Raw genomic sequence first — 19,655 nt, forward strand, 5'->3', positions numbered from 1 at the left:
TGGGTCTTCATACTCCTTTTCTCCACTGCACCTGTCCTTCTCTAGTTTCTCTAGTTTCTCCATCTGATTATTATTGCCCCTTATTTAAACTCTTATTTTGGAAGGGAACAAATGCCATCTTGTCTAGGTACCTTTAAATGTGTATATATTTTCAGAATCAATTATCTTTAAAGGTGTTTTCAATTACATGACTTTAAATACATTTTATTTCTGAACTTAAGCTTATAAGTATTTTACAATTAAATTTTAATTTCTCATTGTATTTTAGTGCTGCCTTTTCAATGACTCTTATCATTCATATGAGGCATTTGAATTTCAGTTTTCTTTTTATTTAGTTTTTTAATTTGGTTTTCGTGGTGGCAGCTATTTTCAGATTTTTTAAAAAACTTTATTTCTAGTGCTATAGATTCCCAATCCTATAGGTTCAGAGTCATTTTAATAGGACCTACAATTTTACCAACAATTGGTTTTCCTATTATCAGGCATATAAAAGATCTGCCAAAGTAACTTATGTATATCACATGGTCCAAAAACTCATCAGTAACTTTTGCGCATACTGTATTCAAACACTTTATTTTAGAAATAACCTCTAGCAAGAAAGAATAGATGTAATTTTGTTTACTGATATTTTAAATTTTTCCATCTACACATAAAAATCCTGCCAGCCACAAGACACCTTGATTCTCTTACTGAGCATCTTGAAAACATGTACATTACTCGGAATTGTGTGGATTCAAACCACGAAAATGTTGGTCTCCTACTAATGGGGCAACATTCTGGGATTTCAGAATTGCACATCCAGGCTTCCTGTACCCTGGGGACATTCTGCGGCTAAGTGGACTGTCATTTGTGGAAGTCACTAAACCCTATTCACAGCTCCATCTGTAACATCTATTGTGGAATCTCTCTTCTTTCTTTGTTTCTTTCTTTTTTAGTTAAGCCAGGGAAAAGATTTTATTTAGAAATGGGAGAAAGAAGAGAACTTGCTGAGAAATGGAGAGGGTGGAAATAAGCACCAATACTGGTGTCAGCTTCTCTAGGCAGAGAAAGTGAGTTCTGGCTTGAGTGGTCACCTTCAAAGCTATGAATTTTTCCTCCCCTTACTAAAGGTAATGGGAGCAGCCCAAGCTGCTATTGGTTACCCCACCAATAATGGGGGTCAAAGCTGAGTAGTCTTTGGAATATGCAGTGCCTCCCCTCAGCCCAGGAAAGAGTCCCAACTGGAACCTGAAAGTCAAGGTCAAGGACTCAGAAGGGTCTCATGGCCATGTAGTCTGTTAGCCATGTTGTGGCTCATCTCCTCATTTCCCTGTACTCAACTGTCTCAACTCACCCTCAAAGAGTTCATGCCATTATTCTTAAAGGGGTGCTGAGGGGCCAAGGTCATTCTTCTGTAGTTGCTTCCTGCTGGTTAGGGCAGTAGTCCCTGCCTGACAGGGCATGAACCTCTCTCGCTATTCTATTGTGTTTGAGGAAAAATGGGTCCACATCCTGGTTGGAACTGGATGAAATCTCCACATGATTAATAAGGCATTGAGTCATCAGAAATAAACTTAATATGAATTTTGAAAATCCATGGTCCCAGTAAAGAGATAAAGAAGATGGTGGCAAAAAGACCAAAAAAGGGGTGTAGTCATGACATATTAGATCACAAGAGTGAGAAAGGCCAGGTACCTTCAGATGCTGCTTCCTCCCAAAGTTGATGGAAACAGCATTCTTCCTTGAATTCTTTTATGCTGTTGGTTAACTCCAGGGAGAGACTGTAGTAGACCTGCTAGGTTTTGGTAGGAACTTCAATCCCAGTTCCTACAGCAGTGGTTATGCTTAGGACAGCTAGGAGCAGTGTGAAGAGGGACTGCCCTAGACATAAACTCACAGAAACAGTATAGGCAACAAGATAAGCACATGGCAAATAAAATAAAGATGGTACTTAAGAGAGCCATTCCTTTATCTTACAGCTACATTCCTTACCTACTTATAAAATGAATTAAGTTTACCAAGATTTTTAACATGCTCAAAACCCTTCTGCGTATGATCTAGAATTGAAGATATTATCATATTCATCAGTATGTAGGTAAGTACTTTATACTAATTAATTCATAATTCATGAATTAATGCACAAATTCCTCTTTGAGCTGCAGTTAATAGATCTAAGCTCCAGGTTTACAATACCATACATGTTATCTTCCCATGGGAGCAGGCCATCATGCCAATTGTGTTTAAGTTCTACAAACAGTACTCTGATCACTGTTGCTCCACATAGTGAGTCCTTCACACAGCCAGCATGCTGCAGCACAGTTGATCTTAGAGACTAGGAAGGTAAGGCTCCAGTGTTTCACGTGCCTGGTGCACAATGCCCTTTGACACTATGAAACAGAGCCACCATGGAGGCAATGTCCATTGTCCATCTGGCCATTATCAATCCATCGCTGGCTGCTGCAGGAGTCTGAAGCTGCAATGTACTCTTCATCCTCTTCAGGAGCATAACCAGAGATCTGATAGATACCTTTATTTGTAGAGGTCAGTGACCAACTTGGCCAACAGCTCAAATGGACAGGCAACATGCAGGGTATTTCAGCCAGGTTTAGATGCACAAGAGATTTTAAAAGAGATAGACTTCCATATTGTTGATCTTTATATTCTTTCTAAATACCTCCAATATAATATATAATATATTAAATGATACTACTTTTGCCAAGTTATGTAAATGAACAGCTATTTTACTTTAGCAGTATAGGAGAAACTACTTTCTCCAGTATTTTATGAAAACTAAGGGTTCCCAAAGCAATCAAGATTATCTTTCCATACCACCACTTTAACATGCAGATTGAGGTGGCCTCTGATAGGTTTCCCTCCTATGAAGTTACCCTTTATTATTAATATCAATGTACAGTTCTAATTAATAATGGTTTCCTGGAATTAGTCACTTAAATGCTTCAGTTTAGAAGATGCTTTTCCAAACTCCATATAATTTACCATAACCACATGGACTGGATACTTCACATTAAAATAAGCTTATTAAACTACAATTAGGGAGGCAGTGACCAGGTTCCCACCTACCATATAGGAGGCCCCAGCTTCAATTCCCAGGGCCTCCTGGTAAAGGCAAACTGGCCTGAGCACTGTAGAGCTGAAAGTCCATTGACATGGAGAGCTGACAGCCCATGCTGCACACAGCTGGTGCAGCAAGGTAACACAACAAAGTGAGACACAGAGGAGAGACATTGAGAGATGCAGCAGACTGAGAGATGAGGCAGCTTGTGAAAGTGAATGCCTCTCTCCCACATCGGAGATTCCAGGATCAGTTCCTGGAGCCTCTTAAAGAAAAGACACGGGAAGCACATGCAAGTGCAAAAACAAAAAGGTGGGAGGAATAAATAAGTCTTTTTAAAAAAATTACAATTAGCCAATGAAGCTTACTTTATTCATTGAAGAAAGTTCAGATCTACATTTCCTCTGTTTAACTTAATTCCATTAAACATGAATTTAGAATTTCATTGTCTTAAAGAATTAATATAATATTTATTTAACTGGCATTCTATAAATGTAGGGAGATTACATCTAAGTTAAATAACATTGAAATCATTATAGTTTATTCCAGGAATGTTCTTTTTCCTTCCTTTACAAAAGGTTTAAAACTTCTCTTGTTTAATAAAATTCTAAAACTGTGAATAATCTTAAAAGCATACTGAATGCTAGGTTCTGGAATATATTACAATTGTTTAATTTGTTTCAATCATAATTTAGAAAAGATCTTCCATAGCTTTGAAGGACTTTTCATTTGCTTCCTGAAATTCATTAATAGGATTATTAACCACCATTATTTTAAAGCTATTGAAAGGTTTAAATTGGGGAGCCACAGGACAAACTGATTTTTAATTCTACAGCCTAGGTGATTGTTTTAATCTGCCACACCTAGCCCCTCACTCAGAGCTCTGGCAAAGAGAAGGCCCAGGGGGCTGGGAAGGTTAAAAGGCTCAGGAAAACCTTTCCCTTTCCCAATTCCCAAATGCCCCACTCCCTTCCCTTCCCACACTTTCCCACATTAACCACATCCCTCATTAGTGTGGTACATTTGTTACAATTGATGACCACATATTGGAGCACTGCCACTAAGTGGGGATTATACTTTACATTATAGTTTAAATTCTCTCCCATACAATTTTATAAGTTATGACAAGACATATAAAGGCCTGTACCTGACACTGTAACATCATTAAGCACAATTCCAGTGTCCTGAAAAGGCCCCTTATCACACCTATTTTTCCCTCTCCCTCTCCTCAGAACCTCTGGTGGCCACTGCTTCCTCATCAATAATAAAAGTTCTTCCATTACTAAAATCACAATAAGTCTGTAACAGAATAACAGTAAGTCTACTGAAGTTCATCATTCATTCCCCAATTGCAAGAATTCTGGAAAGGTGATGCTCAGTCTGCCTCTAACTTAGAGGAGGCTTAGATCCCAAGGGGCAGGTGGATGGGACCATCTTCTTGTAGTTGCAGACACTGTTCTTTGGAATGGCTGTTGTCCATTCTCATCTCCTTGTCAGATGTCCTTGGTGAGCCCAATGAACAGGAGAGTAGGTGTTGCAAATCTCTTGAGTTTCAGAGCCCAACTGGCACATAGAAAGCCCAAAACTATAAGTCTCTTGGGCATAAGTTTTATTACTAACTATAGGTTCAAATACAATTGGTAGAAGAGCCATGTGTTTTGAAACCACAACTAAGTCCAACTCTGTCACACTGGGGAGCATAAATTCCAAAGTAGGACCCAATGGTAGGGTGCCAAATTCCTCAGATGTCAACCCAGCCTATAATGTCTGGCTGTCTCCAGAGCTCTCAGGAACCCACCTATTTGAGGCAATTATTTACTGTAGCAGCCAATCAGACCCTACTAGGACGTGCATAAGTGTAAACTCTAGAATGATCTGCCCACTCACTTTGAAGTCTCTTAAACCATATAAACTCATTTGTTTTTACTCTTTCCCCTTTTGGTCAATGTCTTTTTCCAGTTTCTTTGCTACTTGGTGCTTGGCAGTAATCCCTCAGTATAAGGGAGCCTCATCCCTGGGCATTATGTCTTATGCAAGGGGGAAGGTAGTGCATTTATATGTTGCATTTGGCTTAGAGAGAGGCCACATTTGAGTAATAAGGAGTCTCTCAGGAGATAACTCTTAGGCAGCCTATAACACTAAGCTCAGTTTCAATTTCAAAAGTAAAGGTTCATAAGTACAGTCATCAATATCAAGGGCCCATCAACGGCCCATCCTCTTTTACTAGTCACTGCCCCTATACCCAGGGGATTCTTACTGTCCCATTAGGGAATGTGGCAGAACTGGACATTTAATGTTCTCTTGGTTATTGTGTGATTCTTCACCCACTGTGACAATGCCCCATGAACATCTGACCACATGCCTCACATACATGCCCCAGGTGAACCTCTTCCCATGAATGCCCCATCATCGACACCCCATACCAATGATCCTCCCCTGTCACAGCTGGAGCCTTTCTTAGATCCAACATTTCTTCAAAAAATGAAGCCAATGAAAAAACCAAACACAATTAATAAGAAAATGAAATGATAGTTTAAAAAATAACAAAAATAACTTTTAAAAATTGAAAAATTTTTCATTATGCCTTCCATCACTATAAGATCTGTTGTCTTGTATGTACAGTAACATTTTCTTCCATTTATTCCCCTAGTGTCTTATTTTCTTCATTGTATCTTCAGAGAATCTTTAGGTTATAGAAAAGCCATGTGGAGAATATAGGGTATTCCCATATACCCAATATGCTCCCCCTTTTCCTGTTTCCCCTATCAATAACATTTTACATGTGGATGGTACACTTGTTACAGTTGATAAACAAATATTGAAGCATTGCTACTAACCATGGTCAATGATTTACATTATGGTTATAATTTGGACCCTGCACTTTTATAAATTTTGATGACATCTAACAAGGCCTGTATCCATCACTGTAAGACCATGTGGAACAATTCCATCACCCCAAAAATCACCCCATGTTCCACCTATTTTATTTCTCTCTCACTTCCCCTTGGGACCTGGGCAAGCATCATGCTTCATTCCTTAAGAACGAGATTCACGGTCACTTACAACAACACTGAGGGCTCCATACACTGGCCTGTCCTCCCATTTAAGGCACTTCCTATGATCTCAAGATACTCCTGCCACTCTATTTGAGAACAAGCAGGACTCCCCAGGAGGCCACCCCTTCCCTCTCATTACGTGGGTCTCCACCCTCTGACAACACATACTACAATGGGATGAACACTCACACACTCCCTAGGTGGGCCCTGTCCTGCATGCTCTCCACATCCAAAACCCTAAACCAATAACTCTCCCTTCCATATTTGCCAAAATAACATTCTCAATGTTGTCATTTCAACCACATACCTACAAATCCCTTGTTCACCTGCTCCCTCCCCCAACTCTCCTCCCAGTTCCATGTACAGTCCAACCCACCCTCCCCTCCCCAACCCCTCACAAACCAGCACCACCCAACCCAACAGCATCACTGCACCACTGTCACACCCATTCACTACACAACTAATCCCCAGAGCTCATCTGTTCCCTCCCCCAACCCGTGCCCCAGTTCCATGGACAGTGCAAACCACTCCAACCCTACGCCCTCACAGACCAGCACCACCCAGCCCAATAGCCTCACTGCACCATCATCATGCCCAGCCACTGCACAGCTACACCCTTCCACCTTATCATCCATTTTCCCCATAAGGGCACTGGCTCACAACCCTCTACACCATTTCTGACAGACACTAAAATTTAAGCAAGGATTAAAATAAAGTGGTCATTTATTCGCAAAGCAGCTGTGTTTCATGGATAGGGCACTGACCTTGGAGTTTCCACTCCCATGTGTGAATCCAGCTCTGAGTCATATTAAGTTGTGAGATCTCAGGCAAGACATTGGACCTTTAATTAACCTTCCCCAGCATCTACACTACATACTTTATATACATTAAGTCATTCATAGACAAATGTCATGGTTGATTTACTATTCTCCTCCTCAGGTGGAAAAACTGAGGTACAGAATTCTATGTGCAACAATGGCAAAAAATAGAAGTGAACTTCATCAGAAGTCAAAAGTTTTGTCAGTCAAAGGATGTTATCAAGAAAGTGAAAAGAACCTACAGAAATAGATGCAAATCTTATTTCCAGTATGGGTTTAAATAGCCAGTATGTATAAAAGAACACCAACAACTCAACAACAAAAAGAAAAACAACCAATTAAAAATGGGCAAAGGACTTGAACAGATAAATCTCCAGAGGATATATCAAATACCAATATGTACATGAAAAGATATTCAAAGTCATTATTCATTAGGGAAATTCCTATAGAACATACAGTATCTGCAGGGTCAGCATTTGTGACTCCATGGAGGTTGAAATGATCTGGAAGATGTCAAGAAGACACTGGCAATTTTGGAAATTTAGGTGAGATACAGAACAAATGGGAGGCACCATGGGAAATTGTCATTGAATTTTAGAACCATTTGTAGGTTGATTATTAAAGTTACTTTAGGTTGCCTTTAACTACAATTCTTTTCTTCTACTGTCTTTGCTATTCTTCTTATAGTAAGAAGGATGGCCCAGCAGCAGCTCATACTGTACTTGTCAATCCACAAACTCCACTCTACCCTCCTGCTCAAGGCCAGAATACTCCCTGACTAATTCCTGGTTAAACACCAATGTGCTGGCAGATACTCTGTGACCTCCAAGCTCCCAACGAATAAATGATAGTGGAGCTTCCCAAAGACCAAGAAGATGAGGTGGCCCATCTAATGCTGAGGTGAGGTCACTATTCTTTGTCTAAGATATAAATATCACCCTTTTTGTTTCTTTCTCTTTCCATTGACTTCAGATAAGGATATCTAATTATGTATAATATATTTGATACATACAATTTATAGCAGAGGAAAGTGTCAAGTGGGGTCCTCTTCAAACTGACCCCTTCTTTAAAAGGGCATCCACAAAAGGCATCAGATTATAAACTATGTGGTAGGGGTCTTTACCTCAGCAAAATTTTTTCCTCCACTGATTAAGAATTTTGTAATCACAAAGCAAAATGGGCTTGAGGGATTTATGTTTAAGCAAAGCATGTGCTCTGCCACAGATGTCCCTCCACTTGCTTATAGGGTCTTTGACTTGACCACCATTTCCCATCTGTTCTTCTAAAGCACCAAGGGAACAAAGTACCTGAGCAAACACAACACAGCATGATCCAATATGGAGTTTTCATTTCTGTAATTGAGAATGACTCTAAGTGGAAGCAAAAACAGCACATATTCTGGAAGCACTCACTCTTGAGGGAATATCTGCATAAGAAAATCAGAGCATTCTTGCTGGCTTTATCTGGAGAGTCATTCTGTTTCCATATCCTGGAAGAAATGAGGATTGGGGTATGGTTAAAGAGAGTTTCCAGGTAAAGAACTAGGTCTTACAAGCATCAGTGTTCCCTTAGGTGGCATGGACTCTGTGTACAGGGACTGGGGACTGTCTATGTGCAAGTCTGAGTGGTGTGCTTGTGAATGTGGGGGTAGGGGAGGGACTGTGAGTGTGTGTCCTGGAGAGGGGCAGTGGGATGCATATCCTTGAACACACTTCTAGCCTCCGCTCTAAACCCACATCCAAAATTCAAGGATTAGGAATAAAACCTGAACTTGCTTTCATTTGAGAGGGATTGCTGTCCAGCTGCCCCTCAATACTTCCCAAGGCCTGGCAGGCTTTCTGGAAGACTTGTGTGAAGGGGCTACTGCCTGGCTTGTTCTACACACTGGCTCTCACACTCCTGCTGATCTGGTCTCCTGGAATGAACCAGGCCCACCACAGAGTCTCTGGAGCACAGGGCCCAGGGCTCCCTGCTCCTCTCAGGACCCACAGCTCCAGTGAGACAGGTCAGCCCTGTCCCCCAAAGTCTACCACCCCCCTCCCTGTGAACTTTCCTCAGGCCACACAGGCGTTTTCCTGTACTGGGCCACTCGGACATGCATAAATGTTTTCTTCCCTCCCTCCCCCAGCTGCCAACACTGTTCCAGAACACGTTTGGTTCCAGAAATTATTCTGTACTGGTTCAAGAGAAGAGACTTGGGAAGAAAGAAGAGATGAAGAGAAAAAGAGGAAATGTGGAGCAGATCAGAAGAGGGGAAGGGAAACAAGTGCATATGGAATCCACTGCTTTTCTAGCTTTCTTTTTGGCATTTCAGGAAATTTGGCAAAACGGAGGGCAACACTAGGTAACTGCGATCAACATTTTATGTTAACATGCACGTGGAGCTAGGAACTAGCTGGTAAAAATAGGCACAGGAGGTAAAGGATGCCCTAACAACTTCTACCCAGGGGACAGAAACACTTTCCATAAAAGCGCCTAAGTTGCTCAGCCATCCATCCAATGGCTCCTTAATTTGGGCAAGAGAGCAAGTAGGGTCACTGTGTACAACTTCCTCTGCCATTAATCTCTGTGCCTTTCCAGATTCTGGAACTTGTGTTTGTTTTCCAGATCCTAGTATCAACAGCTACAAAGACCATGCATGAACTGAAGGTCTTTGCCAGAGCCTCAGAAGAGCTGGTGTTTGCAGAATGAAAGGCATAATTCCTTAAAATGGAGACACCTCAGTACTCAACCCCTTATACCCATTCTCTAATCAGCTGATTTAGTGAAAGTCTGGTTTTAGCTTGACAGATTTAAAGTGAGGTTTAGAAAGAGAGTTTACTTTTAATGTTAGGTATTATTATATTAAACAATATTTATCTCCTACAAGTTTTCTTAATATTTATCAAGCACCCTAAAGAGGGTTAAAACTTCCTGAATTATCCTATGTCTGTCTCCCTAGTAGCTTTCACCAAAGACACTCCCTCTCTCATACAACCCCATTTAGTCATAGTGGAACAAGTGTAAATGTAATACTTAGCATCTGTCCTCAGGCCAATGTCTTTCTAAATACTTTCTAAACCTTTACTGACCTCTGTTCACTCAGCTGGAAGGGAATGTGGGAACAATATTACCCAGGGTCTAACTGTATAATGTGGACTTCCATGTCTTTTATATGTGCAAATCAATTTTGTTGGGTATAAAATTAATGGCTCCACTTTCTTCTAACACAATGTATTGTCTTCAAAAACCTTGATGAGGATCTAATTTTCTATCTATTGTGCTAGATGTACAAATGATTTTTTCTTTTTCTGTGAAACCCATCAATTCTACTAGACTATATATTGTCATTATATTCATTCTCATTCAGTGCTCAAAGCATTCCTTCTATTTACAGACAAAAATGATACCTTTAAATTTATTTCAGGTCTCTGCTTTGGTTTTGTCTTTTCATGCACACCAGTTATTCACATGTTGGTTCTTCCATACCTATCATTAGCTTTTGACACTTTTTCTCAAATCTTTAAAAAAATTTTATTTTCTCTTGAATAATTTTTTTCTTTCATCAACTTCTATTTCCTATAAGGCATTATCATTCACTGTGTTTCTTCTAGCTTGCATTACATTTTGAAGTGATTTTTCCTTTTTTTCCACATTCTTTCCACATTTCTGTCCCTTCATATTTTATTATCTGATGTCTTTTCATATCTTGCTTCATTTTCTTAATGCCTAACACCTTGTTTTTTGAAAAACTACACCATAAAGAACACCAAAATGAAGATTTTTCATTTCATTGTATACTGTTACTCTGCATTTATTCCTTTTTTGCCCTTTATTACCTTTGTATGTCATTTGACATGAGTATTTTTTCTATTGGTCATTTTATATGATTTTTTTCCCTTGAATTTGTAGGCAGTATTATGATTCAGAACAGCTTTCCAAACCCCACAGAGCTGTCTCTCCTGTAGTTTCTGTAAAATGCTCAAAGACATGGCACTTAATTCTGGGTATTTCCTGGTTCCATATTTCTCCCACTCTTAAATATAGGCCTTTGTTCTCACTGTCTCTATTGTACAAGTGTTTTTCATTCTGCATCTGATTATTGCCTTTTAACCCAATATTGAATTCTTTTTCTAAAATGGAACAACTGCCATCATCTTGCCAAAATCTAGTCATAACCCTTAAATGTGCATATATTTTCAGGATCATTTAGTTTTAGAGGTGTTTTCAGTTATATGTCTTAAAATGTAATTCATTTCTGAATTAATTTTGTTTAAAAGTATTTTATCTAATAATTAACTTTTAGTTTCTCTTCTTTTATTTTTTAAATTTATTTCTCTCCCCTTCACTGCCTCCCCCAGTTGTCTGCTTTCTGTGTCCATTCACTGTGTTTTCTGTGTCCGCTTGTATTCTTGTCAGCAGCACCTGGAATCTGTGTCTTTTTGTTGTGTCATCTTGCTTCATCAGCTCTCCATGTGTGTGGCACCATTCCTGGGCAGGATGCATGTTTTTCACACGGGGTGCCTCTCCTTTCAGGGTGCACTCCTTGCCCATGGGGCTCCCCTATGCGGCAGACACCCCTGCATGGCACAGCACTCCTTGCGTGCATCAGCACTGCGTGTAGGCCAGCTCATCACACAGGTCAGAAGGCCCTGGATTTTAACCTTGGACCTCCCATATGGCAAGCAGATGCCCTAACCATTGGGCCACATCTGCTTCCCTTTAGTTTCTTATTATTACTCTTGAAACTGAAGGTAAGTTCGTCAATTCAAAGAGGATTATTATCAATTTGTGACATTAAATATAAACTCCAACATAATCCTACAAAATATCTAAAAAATATACAGAAAAATAAATAAGAATGGGAAAAAACTGTTTCATTACAAAAGATCAACTATACACAAAAGAAGGCAGGAATGGAGGAAATAAGGGGAAAAAAGTACAAGATGTATAAGAAATAAATTTAATATTCCTAAATAAATCCTGCTTTTCAAAGTACTTGCTTCAAAATAAATAGATTATAAGGTGTACATTCAAGAGACTTAAATATTTGGACTGTCCATGTCCCAGCTGGGCTTTGAATCTCAACAGTTCATTGGACTCACCCAGTACAACTAACTAGGAAATGATGGCACAATAATGATGGGTGGATGGCACAACAACCATCCCAAGAAACATAAAGAGTCTACAACTGTAAGTAAGATATTCTGATGCATCTTGCTCTATGGGAGCAAAGCCCCCTCTCAATTAGAGGTGGAATGGGCATCACCATCCCAGAATCCTCAGCACTGGGGGAATGAACTATGGACTAAAGTAGACTTACTGGTATCCTACCATAGACTTACTTTGATTCTAGCAATGGAAGATTTGTATCATTGATGTGAAAGGCAGTGGCCAGTAGAGGTTCTGAGGGAAAGGAGAGGGAAAAACAGATGTAATATGGGGGCATTCTTGGGACTTGGGAATTGCCCTAAATGACATTGCAATGACAGATACAGGCCATTATATATCTTCCCATAACTATGAAATTGTGTGGGAGAGAATATAAATTACAATGTAAACTATAATCCATGATTAGAGGCAATGGTCCAAAATGTATTCATTAACTGTAACAAATGTACCACACTGATAAAGGATGTTAATGTTGGAAAATTTAGGAGGTGTAGGGAATGGGGCATACAGAAATCCTCTATGTTTTTTATACATTATTTATGTAATCTAAGTATCTTTTAAAAAATAAAAAATAAAGAACTAGATTAAACTCACCAAAATACACATGTTGGCAAAATGTATTTTAAAAATACTTCAGAGAAGCTGACTTGGCTCAATGGATAGCACGTCTGCCTACCACATGGGAGGTCCATGGTTCAAACCCAGGACCTCCTTGACCCATGGGGAACTGGCCCATGTGCAGTGCTGATGCACACAAGGAGTGCTGTGCCACGCAGGGGTGTCCCCTGTGTAGGGGAGCCCCATGTGCAAGAAGTGCACCCTGTAAGGAAAGCCACCCAGCATGAAAGAAAGTCCAGCCTGCCCAGGAGTGGCACTGCACACACCAAGAGCTGATGCAGCAAGATGATGCAACAACAACAACAAAAGAGACACAGATTCCCAGTATCACTGACAAGAATAGAAGCAAACACAGGGGAACACACAGTGAATGAACATAGAGAGTAGACAACTGGGGTCAGGGTGGGAGGGAAGAGAAATAAGTAAAAATATATATTTAAAAAATACTTCAAACACCCATGTTATTTTAAAGACACTCATTTTAGATTCAAAGAAACAAATAGTTTGAAAGTTTTGAGAAGAAAAAAAAATTACATATTAAGAGTAACTAGAAGAGAGCAGGGTGGCTAAACTACTATCAGAATAAAATAGCCCTGTAGTCCAAAATTACAACAAAAGGAAATGGAGGATATTATATATTAAGAAAAGGGTCAATCCACCAGAAGGTATAGCAACATATATGCACAGAACCACAAAACACATGAAACAACATTGGCAAAACTGAAAGAAGAAATAGTTATACAATAATAGTTGGGGACTTCAAAACACCAGTTGCAAGAATCAATCAGGGAAGCAGATGTGCCTTAACTGATAGAGCATCTGCCTACCATATAGGAGGTCCAGGGTTCCGTAACCAGGGCCTCCAGGCCCAAGTGGTGAGCTAGCCAATGCACAGTGCTGCCACAGGCAAGGAGTGACATGCCACACAGGGCTGTCCCTCATGTATGGGTGCCCCATGCACAAGGATTGCACCCCTCAAGGAGTGCCACCCCACATCAAAAACGCAGCCCACCCAGGAGTGCTACCACACACAAGGGAGACCTGATGCAGCAAGATGATGCAACCAAAAGAGACACAGATTCCCAGTACCACCTGAGAATAATACAAGCAGACACAAAAGAACACGCAGCTAATGGACACAGAGAACAGACAATGGAGGGGAAGGGAAGAGAAAATAAATCTTTAAAAAAAATGAGTCAATCATCAAGACAATTTAAGAATGGAAACTGAGGATGTGAACAATACTATAAACATTCTGCACCTAACATATATGGAATATGGAACACCACTCAACAACAGTAGATTACACATTCTTCTAAAGTGTCCATGGATCATTTTCCAGGCTAGCCCATCTATCTGTTAGGGCACAAGACAATAAAAATTAAAGGATAGAAATCACACAAAATCCTTTCCTACCCCAATGGATTTATATAAAAATCAACAGAAAGAAAACTGTAATTGTACAATTAAGTAGAAACTATATGACCCTTTTTAAAATAACCTATGGGATAATTTTCTGAAATCCACCTACAAAGAAAACCAGAAAATTCTTAGAGAAAATTTCTTTTAAAAATGTCCAAAAAAACAATGGAAAGGAGCAAGGCACTACTCATTGGGAAACTTATAACTATAAATTCTTACATTAAGGAAGAATGATATCTAATCAATTACCTTTCCTCATATCTTGAGGAAAGAAGAGAAAACTAAACCTAACATTAGTAGGAGGAAGGAAATAATAAAGATTACAAAGGAGACAAGGAAGATAAAGCACAGAAAAACAACTGAGAGGATCAATGAAACCAAAATTTGGTTCTTTAAAAAGATTAATAAAATTGACAAACCTTTATCCAGACAAACAAAGAGAAATGAGAGAAGACACAAATAACTATTTTAAGGAATGAAATTGGGAACATTAACACTCATCTGGCAGAAATTAAAAGGGTTATAAGAGAATGCTATGAACATTTATATGTCAATAAACTAGATAATCGAGAAGACATGAGCAAATTCCTAAAACATAAAAATAACCTGTTCTGACTCAAGAAGATATAAAAGATCTTAACAGACCTATAAAAGCAAAGAGATTGAATAAATAGTCAAAAACCTCCCATCAAGGAAAGGTCAAAGTCCAGATGGCTTCAGGGAGAAATGTATCAGATGTTCAAACAAGAATTAAGACCAATCCTTGCCAGATGATTCCAAAAAACTGAAGAGGTAGGAATTCTTCCTAACTCATTCCATAAGGCTGCTATTGTTCTGATACACAAACCAGATAGACACATCAAAAGAAAACAAAGGGAGGAAGGGGACCAAGATGGTGGCTGACTGAACTTGCCTTGCAGTCTCTCATGGGAAAAGGAGACTGGGTGCCGCTGGAGATTCTCTGAGGCCGGGCTTTTTCAGGATTTTTGCAGGGCAGGAAGTGTCTGGACATCGATTTGGTGGAAAGGTAACGTAGAGGATTGGTCTATAAGATATAATTTGGCTTCTATTGCCCAGAGGTGAGACCGGCAGACGGGTTGCTCACTCCTTGGTGGGGCAGGGGAACCGCGGTATCGGTGCTCCGGCTGCGCTTTTGGCGGCTCTGTGGTGCTAGGGAATTCACTAATCCTGGGTGGGCTGTTGGGAGGCTGAGGGAACAGACGCCTTTGCGAATCGATTTGGGGAGACAGACGGTGTTTTGTGAAGCGGGGGAATTTTTGATTGCGGACACAAATAATAGAGCTTCCGCCTAGAGCCCCGCCCCCCAGGCCCAGCTGCCGATATGCAACAAAATTAGATTCTTAGTAATAAAGGGACGTAATTGGGAGGTAGTTTCAGGGTGCAGTGAGGGAGGGGGACACGTCAGGAAGCCGATTGGGGAATATTTTGCGAAGCTTGGGAATTCGGGTTTTGGAATCCATTTTCAACATTTCCAACCAGAACCCAACCCACGGCGGGCTTCGGATCTGCTTCAGTAAATTGACTGCGGTGTAGAGGCGCCCTCAGCTGGCCATTTTTTGGAATCACAGGGTGGGAGCTGCCCAAAAGCTGAATTGTCGATTTACCTACTAAAAAAAAAAAAAAACCCTACTGAGTAAGTGAATTGCAGGGTTCAGACATAATATAGAGTTTGCGGATCTGACTTCCCCTATAGGGCTGACACCCAGCTGCGGGGCTCCCTGAGGGCTGTGTTACACTGTGGGGCTCCTAGGGTTCCTGTTGACCAGATTTGATGTTGCCAGGTCTGAATCCCCTAAATTCTGGTGGCCCATACCCGAGATTCACACCTCTTGAGTCTTCAATAACTCAGACTTTCCACCCCTGAATCCATCATGCCCTGAGGTCCATCTGAGATCCTTGAATGCCCTAGCCTTCAATATTTGTGTTTTTTCCTTATCTTTTTTTTTTTGTTTTTATTTTCATTTTACCTTATTTTTTTATTTTTTTTTTAATGTCCTGATTGCTACTATTGCATTATCCCCTAGGCTTTTCTTCCAGCGTATCCCCTAAAGTCTTTTTTTTTTATTCAGTTATTTAGGGTTTTTAAAATTTTTTTTCTACTTATTTCATTTTAACTCAATTATACAATAAGTGCTGCAGGGAACACCTCACATTTGCTGGGTTTTCACATCCTCCACTGCCTCATTTCTGTGTGAACTGACTTAGACTACCAACACTATCCCCTTTCCCCTACATCTTGATATCCGCCATCATCTACTGTCTCTCCTATATTCCACCTCCCACCTCCCTTTCTTTGAGCCACAAAGTGTCTAACTCTTAATTTCTAATACCTCTGTTTTGTGTTCTGTCTGTTATCCAATCTTGAAACTATTACCTTTCTTTTCTCTTTCCCTCTCTCACGAAAACAATAGCTTTTTAGCGCATACCATATTCCTCCCATATTCAGTCATCTACCTCATAATAGGTACTCTACCTACTGCTATAACTCTACACAATTTACACGAATCTAACCTCCACCCTCCCAGATCTCATATTCTTGCTTTGTTAACATATATCACCAATACTACTTTACACGTTTTCCTTGCTTACACAATTGCCTTTCCCCGGCACTAACACTTTCCTCTAAAGTGAACTTAACCAGCAACAAGAAATTAGAATAAGAAGAACAAAGTGACAAACAGAAGATATAACACGCAAAAAACAACAGCTAACTAATCTCCAAGAGTAGACAAAGAAGCTAAGGAACTGAATAAACCCGTCAAGATAAAATGATGATGAGAAAGCAACAAAAAACTACAAATCAAACCAGTAATCAGGAAAACAAGGCTGAATCCAATCAGCAAACTAAAAATCAGGAAGGGGAGCAGAACTTCGCACAAGCAATGAAAGAGCTCAGAACATTTATGACCAACAAATTTGATGAAGTAATGAAAGAGGTTAACAACATGAAGACAACTCTTGGAGGGGAAATTGCAGACATACGCAAAAAGATAACAGATATGATGGGAATGAACACCACGGTTCAAGAAATCAAAAATACACTTGCAGTCAATATCAGCAGACTAGAAGAGGCAGAGCAGAGAATTAGTGACGTGGAAGACAGTACATCAGAAATCAAACAGATAGTGAAAGGGGTCAATAAAAAGATAGAAAAAATCCAGCTAGGACTCAGGGACCTGAATGACAATGCAAAACGCTCAAACATACGTATTATAGGCATTCCAGAAGGAGGAGAGAAGGGAAAGGAGTCAGAAGGAAATAATGGCTGAAAACTTCCCAAATCTACTGAAAGAGACAGATGTACATATCCAAGAAGCACTAGTCATAAACCCCAACAGGCCCACCCCAAGACATGTACTTATCAAATTATCAAATACTCAAGACAAAGAGAAAATCCTAAAAGTGGCAAGAGAAAAGAAAACCATCATATACAAGGGAAGCTCCATAAGATTAAGCGCTGATTTCTCATCTGAAACCATGGAGGCAAGAAGGTAGTGGTATGATATAGTCAAGGTACTAAAGGAAAAAAATTTCCAACCAAGAATACCCTATCCAGCTAAACTAGCATTCAAACATGATTGAGAGTTCAAAATATTCACAGATAAAAAGAAACGGAGAGTATACCAACAAGAAATCTCCCCTTCAAGAAATTCTAAAGGGAGTTCTGCAGGAAGAAAGAAAAAAACAGGACAGGCAAAGCTAGAGGAGAGTATAAGAGCAACAAAAAAAGATAAAAATAGAAGGAAAAAAATACAAAATATGACAAACACAAATACAATCAAAATATGGCTAACACAAACAATTCCTTGAAAGTAATAACACTGAATGTCAAAGGATTAAACTCACCTATCAAAAGATTCAGATTGGGACATTGGATAAGGAAATATGACCCATCCGTATGCTGTCCACAAGAGACACATCTTAGACCCAGAGATGCATGGAGGTTGAAAGTGAATGGCTGGAAAACAATCATACAAGCAAACAATAACCAAAAAAAGGCAGGAGTAGCTATATTAATATCAGACAAAATAGACTTTAAATGTGAAACAATTGTGAGAGACAAAAAAGGATACTACATTTTAGTGAAAGGGAAAATCTGTCAAGAAGATAGAACAATCATAAATATTTATGCTCCTAAAAAGGGTGCCTCCAAATATGTGAGGCAAACACTGGAAAAACTAAGTGAAAGAATAGATGCATCTACAATTATAGTGGGGGATTTTAATACACCACTATCAACTCTGGACAGAACATCTCAAAAGAGAATCACTAAAGAAACAAAACATTTGAACAATATATTAGAGGAGCTGGATCTAATAGACATATATAGATCATTACACCCAAACACAGCAGGATATACATTCTTCTCAAGCGCACATGGATCATTCTCCAAGATAGACCATATGCTAGGACACAAAGAAAGGCTAAATGAATTCAGAAAGATTGAAATCATACAAAACAATATCTCTGACCACAGTGGAGTCAAGCTGGAAATTTGCAAGGGACAGAGGCCCAGATTTCACACCACGATTTGGAAATTAAACAGCACACTCTTAGAAAAACAGTGGGTCAAAGAGGAAATCTCAAAAGAAATCATTGACTACCTTGAAACAAATGATAATGATAACACAACATACCAAAATTTATGGGATGCAGCAAAAGCAGTACTGAGAGGGAAATTTATAGCCATAAACTCATATATAAAAAAGAAGAAAGATCAAAAATTGAAGAACTAACTGCACATTTGGAGGAATTAGAAAAACAACAACAAAGTAACCCAACAGGAAGAAAAAGGAGGGAAATAACAAAGATAAGAGCAGAACTAAATGAAAGAGAAAATAAGAAAGCAATTGAAAAGATAAACAAGACAAAGAGCTGGTTTTTTGAGAAGATCAACAAAACCGACAAACCTTTAGCAAGACTAACAAAGAAAAAAAGAGAGAAGATGCAAATACACAAAATAAGAAATGAGAAAGATGATATCACCACTGACCCCACAGAAATAAAGACTATCCTAAGAGGATTATTTGAAAAACTATATTCCAACAAAAATGACAATTTAGAGGAAATGGAGAAATTCCTAGAAACACATAAGCAACCCATATTGACGAAAGAAGAAACTGATGATCTTAACAAACCAATCACAAGCAGAGAGATAGAATCAGTCATTAAAAGTCTCCCAACTAAGAAGAGCCCAGGGCCAGACGGCTTCACAGGTGAATTCTACAAAACATTCCAGAAAGAACTAACAGCAATACTGCTGAAACTATTCCAAAAAATCAAAACAGAAGGAACATTGCCTAACTCCTTCTAGGATGCCAACATTACCCTAGTACCAAAGCCAAACAAAGACACCACAAGAAAGGAAAATTACAGACTGATTTCTCTAATGAACCTAGATGCAAAAATACTTAACAAAATACTTGCTAATCATATTCAACAACACATTAAACGAATTATACACCATGACCAAGTGAGATTTATTCCAGGTATGCAAGGATGGTTCAACATAAGAAA

At 39.4% G+C, this 19,655-nt stretch overlaps 1 long non-coding RNA gene across 2 annotated transcripts in view; it reads right to left on the reverse strand.

Moving 5' to 3' along the window:
- Positions 1-19,655, reverse strand: part of LOC139438562 (uncharacterized) — a 150,470-nt gene that overhangs the window by 73,798 nt on the left and 57,017 nt on the right. The window contains exon 3 of one of the 2 annotated variants that reach the window (XR_011648236.1): positions 8,339-8,415. This is a non-coding gene — a long non-coding RNA (uncharacterized lncRNA). Of the gene's footprint in view, positions 1-8,233; positions 8,416-19,655 lie in introns of both variants that reach the window. The other variant, XR_011648237.1, reaches the window with a different exon arrangement.

Source organism: Dasypus novemcinctus, unplaced genomic scaffold (genome assembly GCF_030445035.2).
Source record: "Dasypus novemcinctus isolate mDasNov1 unplaced genomic scaffold, mDasNov1.1.hap2 scaffold_69, whole genome shotgun sequence".
NCBI lineage: Eukaryota > Metazoa > Chordata > Mammalia > Cingulata > Dasypodidae > Dasypus > Dasypus novemcinctus.